This window comes from Ambystoma mexicanum, chromosome 7p, assembly GCF_040938575.1.
Source record: "Ambystoma mexicanum isolate Mex_15411 chromosome 7p, UKY_AmexF1_1, whole genome shotgun sequence".
Classification (NCBI taxonomy): Eukaryota; Metazoa; Chordata; class Amphibia; order Caudata; family Ambystomatidae; genus Ambystoma; species Ambystoma mexicanum.
The window spans coordinates 28,643,225-28,658,802 of record NC_090939.1 but is presented as its reverse complement, the minus strand read 5'-3'; positions in this window follow the sequence as shown (position 1 = coordinate 28,658,802).

The window sequence follows — 15,578 nt, the reverse complement described above, 5'->3', positions numbered from 1 at the left end:
AAGTTTAGCCAAAGTGTCCCAGGCACTCCCAGGTTCGAAAGCCGGGGACTAAATCTACCCCGTACAGTCGGTAGCAAGGGAAGCCAGGCGGAACACAGTACCTTAAGCGGAAAGGATCCTCCAGCGGGGGCAGTTGTTCCAGGCAGCGACAGCAAGGCTCGACGTCGGTCAGGGGAGAAGAATATCTCGCTGAAGAGCAGAAGAGAAAGGTCGTAGCACTGCCCGGGAAGAAACCAGCCGCGGAGTCCTCCGGTTAAAGGGTTGGTACCGACTTTCGCGGTATGGGGGTAAAGTGTGGTATTCCGGATGCCGGGGTGCTTGGCACAGGCAAGGCGGCCACGAGATACCTCAAAAGGACGGAAAGAAGGCGAAAACTGGTTGTCCCCACCAGTCAAGGGAAGGAGCCACTCCGTTAAGAGTTCTCCTCGGTCGTCGGGAAAAAATGGTGAGACGGTTCAGCAGGGCTCCACCGGGTGGTGTCGTCGAAGCAGGTCGGCTCAGCTCTTCCCTCGTCGGATTCTTGGTCCTGTGGCGACTTCTGAAGTCCCAGTCCCCAAAGCCCTGCTTTTATGCAGCAAACCCCCATTCACCCAGCCTAGCTGTCACTCAAACATGCTAAGTGGTGAGCCGGGCGGCTCACCACTTGGGCCAATCAGGACGGAGTGCGACTTGAGTTACCAAGGTAACTCAGTCCAGGGTGCCTAAATCCCCCTCCACCCCTCCTAAGTACCCCAGACAGAGTGGCACCACTTTGGAGGGCTTCTGTGGAGAAGCCCGCCAAAAGTGGAACAAAGGGCTCCACTTTGGGTCAGAGTTACAGAGGCGAACACCAACGCCATTTTAGAATCAAGTTTTGGCAAAAAGTCCCAACCGGAGTTATAAAAATAAATATATAAACCGGCGGTATGTTTAAGGCTACCGTAAATAAATAATTAAATGTGTTAGCCTAAAACAATGGGAAATCCCATAGGGAAATATTCGCGGTCGAATATAAAAAGTAGTTTCCACTGCCACCAGCCAAAACTCGATCAGGGGGGACGGAGACGTGCCCCCTCGACTAACAGACCCTGGGGCAATCGAATTGCCCCAGCCAGTACGTCCACAATATGATGGTTTGTACTGGTTCTGTTCAGGATTCAAGACTAGCAAAGTCTTTGGTGACTTTACATGCCCTGGGAGACAGTAGTCAGTCCCAGGGTATGGAGTCTATGTTGGGGAGTCCCTAGGACACCCCTGGGTCACGGCACAGAGGGTGCTGTGTGACCCACATCACAAAAATACATGAGGCCCTATGGAGTAAAAGACCCCATAGCCCATTCAACACAAGGTTTAACCAAGAAAACACACTTCAACATGTCCAAGAGTGAGGGTAAAAGAGTCTCACTCTTGGCAGGAGAAAAAAATTAAACCCCAGAAATCCAGCAAAGCTGCTGGGGGACTCACTAGGTAGGGAAATTCAGCCTAACCAGAGAATTCTCCCTAACACTCGCCCCCCCCAGACTAAGGGACAGGAGGATTTAATCCACTCCTGGATGAACCTCATACCTCTAGTCGATGATATACATCCTAGAGAGTCCATCAGCATTTTGATGGTGACACCCTGACCTGTGCTCAATGGTGAAATCAAACCCTTGCAGGCAGATTGACCATCTCAATAGTTTTGGATTTTCCCCTTTCATTTGCATTAACCATCTCAAGGGTTGGTGGTCAGTCTGAATAACAAAAGTAGAACCATACAAGTATGGCCTAAACTTCTTCAGTGCCCACACAATAGCAAAGCATTCTCTTTCGATAGTTGCCCACCTTGTCTCAGGATCCTTCAGTTTCCTACTGATGAAGCAAATGGGGTGCTCCCTACCCTTCTCATCCAGTTGGCTTAGAACTGCACCTATACCTACATTGGAAGCATCAGTTTGTACAATGAAAGGTTGGTGGTAGTCAGGAGCTCTCAATACTGGAGCCTGGCAAAGAGCTCTCTTCAGTTTTTCAAAGGCCTGATTGCACTCCTCATTCCATTTTACCTTCTTAGGGAATTTGGGAGAGGAGATTACATTCAGTGGAGAAGCTATGGTCCCATAGTTCTCAATGAAATTCCTGTAATACCCAGTGAGGCCTAGAAAAGCTCTCACTTGGGTTTGAGTAGTTGGTGTTGTCCAATTTTGCACAGCTTCAATCTTGCTGGGCAAAGGCCTTATTTCTCCACCTCCTACCTCATGTCCAAGGTAGACCACTTTACTTTGACCAATCTGGCACTTACTGGCTTTGATTGTCAAATGGGCCTGTTTCAGAGCCTGCAACACATGTCCTAGGTGGTTCACATGTTCTTCCCAGGAGTGGCTGAAGACTGCAATGTCATCCAAGTATGCCATGCAGAAATCTTCCATCCCAGCCAGAACCTGGTTCACCATCCTTTGGAATGTGGCAGGTGCATTTTTTAGTCCAAAAGGCATGACCTTAAACTGGTACAAGCCAACTGGGGTCGAAAATGCAGTTTTCTCCTTGGCATGGTCTGTCAGGGCTATTTGCCAATAGCCTGACGTCAGGTCAAATGTGCTGAGGTACTTGGCTGCACCAAGTTTATCCACCAACTCATCTGTCCTGGGCAAAGGGTGGGCATCAGTCTTGGTGACTGCATTTAGAGCTCTATAGTCCACACAGAATCTCAAGTCTTTGGATCCTGCCTTTGGTACTAACACAACTGGGCTAGACCATGGACTAGTAGAGGGCTCTATTACCCCGAGATCAAGCATCTTCTTGACCTCTCCTTTGATGTGGGCTCTGATATGTTCCGACATTCTGTATCCTCTGCTTTTGACTGGCAGACAGTCACCAGTGAGTATCTCATGCTGGCCCCAAGGGGTCAAGCCTGGTGACAGTGAGAACAGGGAGGCAAACTGATTTAACATAGATTTGCACTCCTCTTGTTGCTCAGGTGTCAGGTCTGAAGAGAGATTGACTCCTTCAACTTTTTCATCTAAAGGTACACCTCTGAGGAGATCAGGGAGAGATTCACTCTCTTCCTCCTCTGCAGCTGAAGCTAGGAGCAAGGCTCCTACATCAGGTCTGGAGATGTAGGCTTTTAGTCGGTTGGTGTGGAAGACTCTAGGAGCTTCCCTGGGTCTGCCCAGATCCACCAGATAGTTGACCTCTCCAAGTTTTCCCACAACCTTGAAGGGTCCCATCCATTTGTCTTGCAAGGCCCTCTGCCTTGTTGGGAGCATAACTAGAACTAGCTGGTCTTGAGTAAACTCAACCATGTTAGCCTTCTGGTCGTGCCAATGTTTGACCAGGGCTTGACCAGCTTTCAAGTTGTCACTTGCTTCTGCCATCATGTGTGACATTCTCCTCCGGAGACCTATCACATAGTCAGTCACTCTGACTGGCTTGAGGGGAGGAGCACCTTCCAACCCCTCCTTAATCAGGGCCAATGGACCTCTGACTGGATGGCCATAGAGAAGCTCAAAGGGAGAATAACCTACTCCCTCCTGAGGGACTTCTCTATAAGCAAAGAGAAGGCATGGCAGTAGAAGGTCCCACTTTTTCTTAAGGGGTTCTTCTAAAGCACCTATCATGCTCTTCATGGTTCTGTTAAACCTTTCAACCAACCCGTTTGTCTGAGGGTGGTAGGCGGTTGAGAACTTGTAGGTAACTCCACAGGTTTTCCACATGGCCTTCATGTAGTGGGACATAAAGTTTGACCCCCTGTCAGAGATTACCTCCTTAGGAAACCCAACCCTGGTAAAAATACCAAGGAGGGCCTTAGCCACAGCCGGAGCTGTAACAGTCCTCATAGGAATGGCCTCAGGGTATCTAGTAGCATGGTCTACTACAACAAGGATAAACCTGTTGCCTGAGGAGGTTGGAGGATCAAGGGGACCAACAATGTCAATCCCTACCCTCTCAAATGGGACTCCCACAACTGGGAGAGGCACTAAAGGTGCCACATTCTTGGAACCAACCTTACCAGAAGTCTGGCAGGTATGGCAGCTCTTACAATATCTATCTACTTCAGCCCCCATCTTTGGCCAATAAAAGTAGAGTGAGAGCCTTTCCTTGGTCTTCTTGAAACTCAAGTGGCCAGCCAAAGGTATCTCATGGGCTAGTTGTAAGAACTGTTGTCTGTTTTCTTGTGGGACTACAAGGCGTTTGTAGTCTCCAGGTTCAGACTCAGTGGGTTCACTGTAGAAGAGGCCATCTTCCCAGTGCAACCTATACTTCCCAGGCTCTTGCCCATCAGCTTGAGAAGCTGCCTGGTGGCGGAGACCCTCCAGAGTTGGACATTCTCTTTGCCCCTTACGAAAAGCTGCCCTGCTAGGCCCACCTTCTGCCAGTAAAGACTGCAGCTCAGGATGGTCCTCAGGGTCCAAATCTCCAATAAGGTTGGGGCCTCCTTCTAGCTCTTCCTCAGAGTCTAGCTCAACCACACAGGGTTGTACCTCTCTCTCAGCCTCAGCTGGAGGGGGAGTTACAGGTGTAACTTTGGACAACCTAGGGGAAGTCCTTGTTGGAAGCACTGGAGTGCTTGCTGCTGGCTTTTTCCTAGGAGTCTTGGGTTGCCCCTTTGCTCCTGATCTGGTAGTTACTGCAGTAAGTTGCTCCAGTGGTAGAGGAGTGATTTCTGTCATCATCTCCTGAGATAACCCTCTCAGGGTTTTCTCCCTTGCAGGTTTTGTGAGTTCCTGAAACCTTTTGCTAGGAGGTCTGGGGGTATGAGATACAACTCCAAGAGCTTTGAGGTCATTACCCAACAGAACCCTACCTGGCACTTCACATTGTACACTGACAGGTATTTTTACAGCCATATCATTACATTGGATGAGAACTGGTAACTGGGGACACATCTGCACAGGCCCACCAGCTAACTTGGTGAGGCATTTGGGTGCCTTAGCAACATCCTCTGCCTTGAAAAATGATTCATCCACCACAGTTATGCTGGCTCCAGTGTCCCTAATGGCAGGAGTCTCCTGACCATTCACCTGGACACTGTCCTTATAATACTCTTTAGTATTATCTGGGATAGAGTTATAGACATCTAAATTCTGTTGCTCCCACAACCCCAGAGAGACTAAAGAAACACTAGCTGAGACTCCAGTGGGTTCATCAGCTAGTAATAGAAAGTTTCCACTTGCCATATGTACTTCCTCTTCTGGAGCGAAGGCTAAGGAGGCAAGCTGGACCCCTGAAGGTTTACCCTTACATCTGGGATCTCCTTTCACATGGTCAGTAGCCTTACAAACAAAGCATGAGCCAAAGGCTCGCTGGAATGGAGGCTTGTTCTGACCTCCTTCTGGTCTGGGACCAGAAGGTACACTAGCCTGATTTGGTTTCCCTTGTGGCTTACCCTTATAGTTTTGTTTGGGGCCCTCTTTGGAATTTGTAGTATTAGAATTCTCTTTGGAGTCCTTCTTAGACTGTTTTTCCCCATCCTTCTTCTGAGTTACCCCAGAATCCTTGTGAGTGGCCCTGTTGGCAACCCACAAGTCAGCAGCCTTAGCTAGCTTCCGGGAATCTAATTCCCTGGAATCAGCCAAGTGTTGTCTGAGCTCAGGAGAGCAGGCATCATAAATAGTCTCCAACATAAACAAATTCTTCATACCTTCATAAGTGTTCACCTTGTAACCCTTAATCCATCCCTCTAAGTTTTTCAAACATTCATTCACCCAGGTAGCCCAAGGGGTACCATCATGCTTTTTGAGGCTCCTAAACCTCTTAAGATACTGGGAAGGGGTCTTCCCAAACCTAGCTATCAAAGCTAGTTTCACACATTCATAGTCCTTCCTATCCTCCTCCCCCATCTCCATTACCACATCAGTTGCAACAGGGGGGAGCCTAGAGAACAACCAGGTGAGTAAGTCATTTCCTGTGATGTTCTGGAGCCCATGATTATATTCAAACAGAGACAACCAATCCAACACATCCAACTTAGGCTCATACATACCAACCAATTCTTTAGGCATCCGGGGTCTTTTAGGACTGGAACTTCTAGAGGAGCCAGAGAGAGAAACATTCTCAACAGATAATTTCTTCATTTCTAAGTCATACTTGAGCTCCATTTCCCTTAGCCTTAGTTCTTTGTCAGTTTGAGCATTAAGTTTCTTATACTCCAATTCTAGCTTCATTTTCTCCAGTTCAAAGTACTGAGGACTAAATGTGGGACCTGGTAAAGGTCCAGTAGGCACAGCAGGTAGAGCAGGCAGAGGCCTAGGGGGGACAGTTACAACAGCCTCACCCTCCTCTTCTGACTCTTCCTCAGAAACATCAACATTTTGCTCCATGTTAACTTCAATACTGTCATCTACAGTTGCTGGAGTGGTAGGCTCCTCTGAACCATCACCCAGACTTTGGTTAGCTAACAATCTTTCAATCAGCTCCATTTTCTTGCCCTTAGTCAGGAGATCCTTATGTTTACAGAGCACTCTTAAACAATCAGCAGTTTTGGCTGCAAGGGACTCTTGACTATAGCTTTCTATAACTGACATGTTAGAGGTTTTACTTTTTCAGTGCTAAGCTTTGTGGTTAGTTGCACTAAGGTATCTAAAGCACAATAAAATGTATACTCAATACAAATCCCACCGCTGTACACCAGTGTTAGGCAGAAACCTGTGCAGTTCCCTTGGGGAACACTGCAAAAGATTTAAGACTACAGGTAGAGCAGTAAACCCCTTTGGTAGCAGTCTGTACCACCCAGATTTACCTGGTAGCTGTGGCTGAGCAGTCAGACTTCTCTCAAGAAGAGTTAGGCAGTATGTAAAGTATACACAATATGTACCAAAACACAATAGCACAAGCAAACACTGACCAGAGCTTGGTTTCAAAAGTATATAGTTATTTATTTAAAATACACATAAGTTAAAAACACTCTAGCAAAAATATAGTAAAAGCACTTCAACACAGTTATACTGAAAGTAAATTCAATCCTTTCTCCTATCTAGACAACTCTAGGTTAACACCACTTAATTAAAACAGAGGTGAGTGCTTAACGTTAGATGACACTCTAGTAGTTTCCAAGAAAGGGAGAGAAAAAGCAGAAATAGGTTAGACACACCACTCTAAGGTCCAGAACACTTGCAATAGGCTTAAAGAAGAATAAAGTCACAGGTGAGCAAAAGTCACTAGGCAGGGCCCACTCTTAGAGTAGCCGGAGCGAAAATGTGCCCAAGATCACACTGTTAGTTAGAGATTCAAAGTCTTGCAAAGAGTCAAAAAGAGTTTAGAGTGGCTCAGAAAGTTTAGCCAAAGTGTCCCAGGCACTCCCAGGTTCGAAAGCCGGGGACTAAATCTACCCCGTACAGTCGGTAGCAAGGGAAGCCAGGCGGAACACAGTACCTTAAGCGGAAAGGATCCTCCAGCGGGGGCAGTTGTTCCAGGCAGCGACAGCAAGGCTCGACGTCGGTCAGGGGAGAAGAATATCTCGCTGAAGAGCAGAAGAGAAAGGTCGTAGCACTGCCCGGGAAGAAACCAGCCGCGGAGTCCTCCGGTTAAAGGGTTGGTACCGACTTTCGCGGTATGGGGGTAAAGTGTGGTATTCCGGATGCCGGGGTGCTTGGCACAGGCAAGGCGGCCACGAGATACCTCAAAAGGACGGAAAGAAGGCGAAAACTGGTTGTCCCCACCAGTCAAGGGAAGGAGCCACTCCGTTAAGAGTTCTCCTCGGTCGTCGGGAAAAAATGGTGAGACGGTTCAGCAGGGCTCCACCGGGTGGTGTCGTCGAAGCAGGTCGGCTCAGCTCTTCCCTCGTCGGATTCTTGGTCCTGTGGCGACTTCTGAAGTCCCAGTCCCCAAAGCCCTGCTTTTATGCAGCAAACCCCCATTCACCCAGCCTAGCTGTCACTCAAACATGCTAAGTGGTGAGCCGGGCGGCTCACCACTTGGGCCAATCAGGACGGAGTGCGACTTGAGTTACCAAGGTAACTCAGTCCAGGGTGCCTAAATCCCCCTCCACCCCTCCTAAGTACCCCAGACAGAGTGGCACCACTTTGGAGGGCTTCTGTGGAGAAGCCCGCCAAAAGTGGAACAAAGGGCTCCACTTTGGGTCAGAGTTACAGAGGCGAACACCAACGCCATTTTAGAATCAAGTTTTGGCAAAAAGTCCCAACCGGAGTTATAAAAATAAATATATAAACCGGCGGTATGTTTAAGGCTACCGTAAATAAATAATTAAATGTGTTAGCCTAAAACAATGGGAAATCCCATAGGGAAATATTCGCGGTCGAATATAAAAAGTAGTTTCCACTGCCACCAGCCAAAACTCGATCAGGGGGGACGGAGACGTGCCCCCTCGACTAACAGACCCTGGGGCAATCGAATTGCCCCAGCCAGTACGTCCACAATATGATGGTTTGTACTGGTTCTGTTCAGGATTCAAGACTAGCAAAGTCTTTGGTGACTTTACATGCCCTGGGAGACAGTAGTCAGTCCCAGGGTATGGAGTCTATGTTGGGGAGTCCCTAGGACACCCCTGGGTCACGGCACAGAGGGTGCTGTGTGACCCACATCACAAAAATACATGAGGCCCTATGGAGTAAAAGACCCCATAGCCCATTCAACACAAGGTTTAACCAAGAAAACACACTTCAACATGTCCAAGAGTGAGGGTAAAAGAGTCTCACTCTTGGCAGGAGAAAAAAATTAAACCCCAGAAATCCAGCAAAGCTGCTGGGGGACTCACTAGGTAGGGAAATTCAGCCTAACCAGAGAATTCTCCCTAACACCCTGCTCCTCTGGTCCCCTGGACCCCTGCTCCTCTTGTCCCCTGCTCCCCTAGTCCCCTGGTCCCCTGGTCGCCTGGTCCTCTGGTCCCCTGGTCCCCTGGTCCCCTGGTCCTTTGGTCCCCTGGTCCCCTGGTCCCATGGTCCCATGGTCCCCTGCTCCTCTGCCCCCCTGGTCCCCTGCTCCCTTGGTCCCCTGGTCCTCTGGCTCCTAGTCCTCTGGTCCCCTGGTCCCCTTGACTCCTGCTCCTCTTGTGCCCTGCTCCCCAGTCCCCTTGTCCCCTGGTCCTCTGGTTCTCAGATCCCCTGGTCATCTAGTCTCCTGGTCCCCTGGTCCTCTGGTCCCCTGGTCCTTTGGTCCCCTGGTCCCATGGTCCCCTGGTCCTCTGGTCCTGTAGTCCTCTGGTCCTCTGGTCCCCGGTCCTCTGGTCCCGTAGCCCCTGGTTTCCTGGTCCCCTGGTCCTCTGGTCCCTGGTCCTCTGGTCCCGTAGTCCCCTGGTCCTCTAGTCCCCTGGTCCTCTGGTCCCCTGGTCCTCTGGCTCCTGGTCCTCTGGTCCCCTGGACACCGGCCCCTCTTGTCGCCTGCTCCCCTAGTCCTCTTGTCCCCTGGTCCTCTAGTCCCCTGGTCCCCTGGTCCTCTGGTCCCCTGGTCCTTTGGTCCCCTTGTCCCGTAGACCCATGGTCCCCTGGTCCTCCGGTCCTGTAGTCCTCTGGTCCTCAGGTCCCCTGGTCCTCTGGTCCCATAGTCCCCTGGTTTCCTGGTCCCCTGGTCCTCTGGTCCCCTGCTCCTCTGGCCCCCTTGTCCCCTGGTCCCCTGGTCCTTTGGTCCCCTGGACCCCTGCTCCTCTTGTCCCCTGCTCCTCTAGTCCCCTGGTCCCCTGGTCGCCTGGTCCTCTGGTTCCCTAGTCCCCTGGACCTCTAGTCCCCTGGTCCTCTGGTTCCCTGGTCCCCTGCTCCTCTGGTCCCCTGCTTCTCTGGCCCACTGGTCCTCTGCCCCCCTGGTCCCCTGTTCCCCTGCTCCTCTGGTCCCCTGGACCCCTGCTCCTCTTGTCCCCTGCTCCCCTAGTCCCCTGGTCCCCTGGTCGCCTGGTCCTCTGGTCCCCTGGTCCCCTGGTCCTCTGGTCCCCCGGTCCCCTGGTCCTTTGGTCCCCTGGTCCTTTGGTCCCCTGGTCCCATGGTCCCCTGGTCCCCTGCTCCTCTGCCCCCCTGGTCCCCTGCTCCCTTGGTCCCCTGGTCCTCTGGCTCCTAGTCCTCTGGTCCCCTGGTCCCCTTGACTCCTGCTCCTCTTGTCCCCTGCTCCCCAGTCCACTTGTCCCCTGGTCCTCTGGTTCCCAGGTCCCCTGGTCATCTAGTCTCCTGGTCCCCTGGTCCTCTGGTCCCCTGGTCCTTTGGTCCCCTGGTCCCACGGTCCCCTGGTCCTCTGGTCCTGTAGTCCTCTGGTCCTCTGGTCCCCTGGTCCTCTGGTCCTGTAGCCCCTGGTTTCCTGGTCCCCTGGTCCTCTGGTCCCTGGTCCTCTGGTCCCGTAGTCCCCTGGTCCTCTAGTCCCCTGGTCCCCTGGTCCTCTGGTCCCCTGGTCCTCTGGCTCCTGGTCCTCTGGTCCCCTGGTCCCCTGGACACCGGCCCCTCTTGTCCCCTGCTCCCCTAGTCCTCTTGTCCCCTGGTCCTCTTGTCCCCTGGTCCTCTAGTCCCCTGGTCCTCTGGTCCCCTGGTCCTTTGGTCCCCTTGTCCCGTAGTCCCATGGTCCCCTGGTCCTCCGGTCCTGTCGTCCTCTGGTCCTCTGGTCCCCTGGTCCTCTGGTCCCATAGTCCCCTGGTTTCCTGGTCCCCTGGTCCTCTGGTCCCCTGCTCCTCTGGCCCCCTGGTCCCCTGGTCCTTTGGTCCCCTGGACCCCTGCTCCTCTTGTCCCCTGCTCCTCTAGTCCCTTGGTCCCCTGGCGCCCGGTCCTCTGGTTCCCTAGTCCCCTGGTCCTCTAGTCCCCTGGTCCCCTGGTCCTCTGGTCCCCTGGTCCCCTGGTCATTTGGTCCCCTGGTCCTTTGGTCCCCTGGTCCCCTGGTCCCCTTCTCCTCTGCCCCCCTGGTCCCCTGCTCCCTTGGTCCCCTGGTCCTCTGGCTCCTGGTCCTCTGGTCCCCTGGCCCCCTGGACTCCTGCTCCTCTTGTCCCCTGCTCTCCCAGTCCCCTGGTCTCCTGGTCCTCTGGTTCCCAGGTCCCCTGGTCCTCTGGTCCCCTGGTCCCCTGGTCCTCTGGTCCCCTGGTCCTTTGGTCCCCTTGTCCCCTGGTCCCATGGTCCCCTGGTCCTCTGGTCCTGTAGTCCTCTGGTCCTCTGGTCCCCTGGTTCACTGGTCCCGTTGCCCCTGGTTTCCTGGTCCCTTGGTCCCCTGGTCCTCTAGTCCCCTGGTCCTCTGGTCCCCTGGTCCTCTGGCTCCTGGTCCTCTGGTCCCCTGGTCCCCTGGACACTGGCTCCTCTTGTCCCCTGCTCCCCTAGTCCCCTTGTCCCCTGGTCCTCTGGTTCCCTAGTCCCCTGGTCCTCTAGTCCCCTGGTCCCCTGGTCCTCTGGTCCCCTGGTCCTTTGGTCCCCTTGTCCCCTGGTCCCATGGTCCCCTGGTCCTCCGGTCCTGTAGTCCTCTGGTCCTCTGGTCCCCTGGTCCTCTGGTCCCGTGGTCCCCTGGTTTCCTGGTCCCCTGGTCCTCTGGTCCCCTGCTCCTCTGCCCCCCTGGTCCCCTGGTCCCCTGGTCCTGTGTCCCCTGGACCCCTGCTCCTCTTGTCCCCTGCTCCTCTAGTCCCCTGTTCCCCTGGTCGCCTGGTCCTCTGGTTCCCTAGTCCCCTGGTCCTCTAGTCCCCTGGTCCCCTGGTCATCTGGTCCCCTGGTCCCCTGGTCCCATGGTCCCCTGCTCCCCTGCTCCTCTGCCCCCCTAGTCCCCGGCTCCCTTGGTCCCCTGGTCCTCTGGCTCCTCGTCCTCTGGTCCCCTGGTCCCCTGGACTCCTGCTCCTCTTGTCCCCTACTCCCCTAGTCCCCTTGTCCCCTAGTCCTCTGGTTCCCAGGTCCCCTGGTCCTCTGGTCCCGGAGTCCCCTGGTCCCTTGGTCCCCTGGTCCTCTAGTCCTGTAGTCCTCTGGTCCCCTGGTCCCCTGGTCCCCTGGTCCCGTAGCCCCTTGTTTCCTGGTCCCCTGGTCCTCTGGTCCTCTGGTCCCGTAGTCCCCTGGTCCTCTAGTCCCCTGGTCCCCTGGTCCCCTGGTCCTCTGATCCCCTGGTCCTCTGGCTCCTGATCCTCTGGTCCCCTGGTCCCCTGGACACCGGCTCCTCTTGTCCCCTGCTCCCCTAGTCCTCTTGTCCCCTGGTCCTCTGGCTCCTAGTTCTCTAGTCCCCTGGTCCCCTTGACTCCTGCTCCTCTTGTCCCCTGCTCCCCAGTCCCCTTGTCCCCTGGTCCTCTGGTTCCCAGGTCCCCTGGTCATCTAGTCTCCTGGTCCCCTGGTCCTCTGGTCCCCTGGTCCTTTGGTCCCCTGGTCCCATGGTCCACTGGTCCTCTGGTCCTGTAGTCCTCTGGTCCTCTGGTCCCCTGGTCCTCTGGTCCCGTAGCCCCTGGTTTCCTGGTCCCCTGGTCCTCTGGTCCCTGGTCCTCTGGTCCCGTAGTCCCCTGGTCCTCTAGTCCCCTGGTCCCCCGGTCCTCTGGTCCCCTGGTCCTCTGGCTCCTGGTCCTCTGGTCCCCTGGTCCCCTGGACACCGGCCCCTCTTGTCCCCTGCTCCCCTAGTCCTCTTGTCCCCTGGTCCTCTAGTCCCCTGGTCCCCTGGTCCTCTGGTCCCCTGGTCCTTTGGTCCCGTTGTCCCGTAGTCCCATGGTCCCCTGGTCCTCCGGTCCTGTAGTCCTCTGGTCCTCTTGTCCCCTGGTCCTCTGGTCCCATAGTCCCCTGGTTTCCTGGTCCCCTGGTCCTCTGGTCCCCTGCTCTTCTGGCCCCCTTGTCCCCTGGTCCCCTGGTCCTTTGGTCCCCTGGACCCCTGCTCCTCTTGTCCCCTGCTCCTCTAGTCCCCTGGTCCCCTGGTCGCCTGGTCCTCTGGTTCCCTAGTCCCCTGGTCCTCTAGTCCCCTGGTCCCCTGGTCCTCTGGTTCCCTGGTCCCCTGCTCCTCTGGTCCCCTGCTCCTCTGGCCCCCTGGTCCTCTGGCCCCCTGGTCCCCTGTTCCGCTGCTCCTCTGGTCCCCTGGACTCCTGCTCCTCTTGTCCCCTGCTCCCCTAGTCCCCTGGTCCCCTGGTCGCCTGGTCCTCTGGGCCCCCTGGTCCTCTGGTCCCCTGGTCCCCTGGTCCTTTGGTCCCCTGGTCCCCTGCTCCTCTGCCCCCCTGGTCCCCTGCTCCCTTGGTCTTCTGGTCCTCTGGCTCCTAGTCCTCTGGTCCCCTGGTCCCCTTGACTCCTGCTCCTCTTGTCCCCTGCTCCCCAGTCCCCTTGTCCCCTGGTCCTCTGGTTCCCTGGTCCCCTGGTAATCTAGTCTCCTGGTCCCCTGGTCCTCTGGTCCCCTGGTCCTTTGGTCCCCTGGTCCCATGGTCCCCTGGTCCTCTGGTCCCGTAGTCCTCTGGTCCTCTGGTCCCCTGGTCCTCTGGTCCCGTAGCCCCTGGTTTCCTGGTCCCCTGGTCCTCTGGTCCCGTAGTCCCCTGGTCCTCTAGTCCCCTGGTCCCCTGGTCCTCTGGTCCCCTGGTCCTCTGGCTCCTGGTCCTCTGGTCCCCTGGTCCCCTGGACACCGGCCCCTCTTGTCCCCTGCTCCCCTAGTCCTCTTGTCCCCTGGTCCTCTAGTCCCCTGGTCCCCTGGTCCTCTGGTCCCCTGGAACTTTGGTCCCCTTGTCCCGTAGTCCCATGGTCCCCTGGTCCTCCGGTCCTGTAGTCCTCTGGTCCTCTGGTCCTCTGGTCCCCTGGTCCTCTGGTCCCATAGTCCCCTGGTTTCCTGGTCCCCTGGTCCTCTGGTCCCCTGCTCCTCTGGCCCCCTGGTCCCCTGGTCCTTTGGTCCCCTGGACCCCTGCTCCTCTTGTCCCCTGCTCCTCTAGTCCCCTGGTCCCCTGGCGCCTGGTCCTCTGGTTCCCTAGTCCCCTGGTCCTCTATTCCCCTGGTCCCCTGGTCCTCTGGTCCCCTGGTCCCCTGGTCATTTGGTCCCCTGGTCCTTTGGTCCCCTGGTCCCATGGTCCCCTGGTCCCCTGCTCCTCTGCCCCCCTGGTCCCCTGCTCCCTTGGTCCCCTGGTCCTCTGGCTCCTGGTCCTCTGGTCCCCTGGTCCCCTGGACTCCTGCTCCTCTTGTCCCCTGCTCCCCTAGTCCCCTTGTCCCCTGGTCCTCTGGTTCCCAGGTCCCCTGGTCATCTAGTCTCCTGGTCCCCTGGTCCTCTGGTCCTTTGGTCCCCTGGTCCCATGGTCCCCTGGTCCTCTGGTCCTGTAGTCCTCTGGTCCTCTGGTCCCCTGGTTCTCTGGTCCCGTTGCCCCTGGTTTCCTGGTCCCCTGGTCCTCTGGTCCTCTGGTCCCTGGTCCTCTGGTCCCGAAGTCCCCTGGTCCTCTAGTCCCCTGGTCCCCTGGTCCCCTGGTCCTCTCGCTCCTGGTCCTCTGGTCCCCTGGACACCGGCTCCTCTTGTCCCCTGCTCCCCTAGTCCTCTTGTCCCCTGGTCCTCTGGTTCCCTAGTCCCCTGGTCCTCTAGTCCCCTGGTCCCCTGGTCCTCTGGTCCCCTGGTCCTTTGGTCCCCTTGTCCCCTGGTCCCATGGTCCCCTGGTCCTCCGGTCCTGTAGTCCTCTGGTCCTCTGGTCCCCTGGTCCTCTGGTCCCGTGGTCCCCTGGTTTCCTGGTCCCCTGGTCCTCTGGTCCTCTGGTCCCTGGTCCTCTGGTCCCGAAGTCCCCTGGTCCTCTAGTCCCCTGGTCCTCTGGTCCCCTGGTCCTCTCGCTCCTGGTCCTCTGGTCCCCTGGTCCCCTGGACACCGGCTCCTCTTGTCCCCTGCTCCCCTAGTCCTCTTGTCCCCTGGTCCTCTGGTTCCCTAGTCCCCTGGTCCTCTAGTCCCCTGGTCCCCTGGTCCTCTGCTCCCCTGGTCCTTTGGTCCCCTTGTCCCCTGGTCCCATGGTCCCCTGGTCCTCCGGTCCTGTAGTCCTCTGGTCCTCTGGTCCCCTGGTCCTCTGGTCCTGTGGTCCCCTGGTCCTCTGGTCCCGAAGTCCCCTGGTCCTCTAGTCCCCTGGTCCTCTGGTCCCCTGGTCCTCTCGCTCCTGGTCCTCTGGTCCCCTGGTCCCCTGGACACCGGCTCCTCTTGTCCCCTGCTCCCCTAGTCCTCTTGTCCCCTGGTCCTCTGGTTCCCTAGTCCCCTGGTCCTCTAGTCCCCTGGTCCCCTGGTCCTCTGGTCCCCTGGTCCTTTGGTCCATTTGTCCCCTGGTCCCATGGTCCCCTGGTCCTCCGGTCCTGTAGTCCTCTGGTCCTCTGGTCCCCTGCTCCTCTGGCCCCCTGGTCCCCTGGTCCCCTGGTCCTCTGGTCCCCTGGACCCCTGCTCCTCTTGTCCCCTGCTCCTCTAGTCCCCTGTTCCCCTGGTCGCCTGGTCCTCTGGTTCCCTAGTCCCCTGGTCCTCTAGTCCCCTGGTCCCCTGGTCATCTGGTCCCCTGGTCCCCTGGTCCTTTGGTCCCCTGGTCCCATGGTCCCCTGGTCCCCTGCTCCTCTGCCCCCCTAGTCCCCTGCTCCCTTGGTCCCCTGGTCCTCTGGCTCCTGGTCCTCTGGTCCCCTGGTCCCCTGGACTCCTGCTCCTCTTGTACCCTGCTCCCCTAGTCCCCTGGTCCCCTGGTCCTCTGGTTCCCAGGTCCCCTGGTCCTCTGGTCCCGTAGTCCCCTGGTCCTTTGGTCCCATGGTCCCCTGGTCCCATGGTCCTCTGGTCCTCTAGTC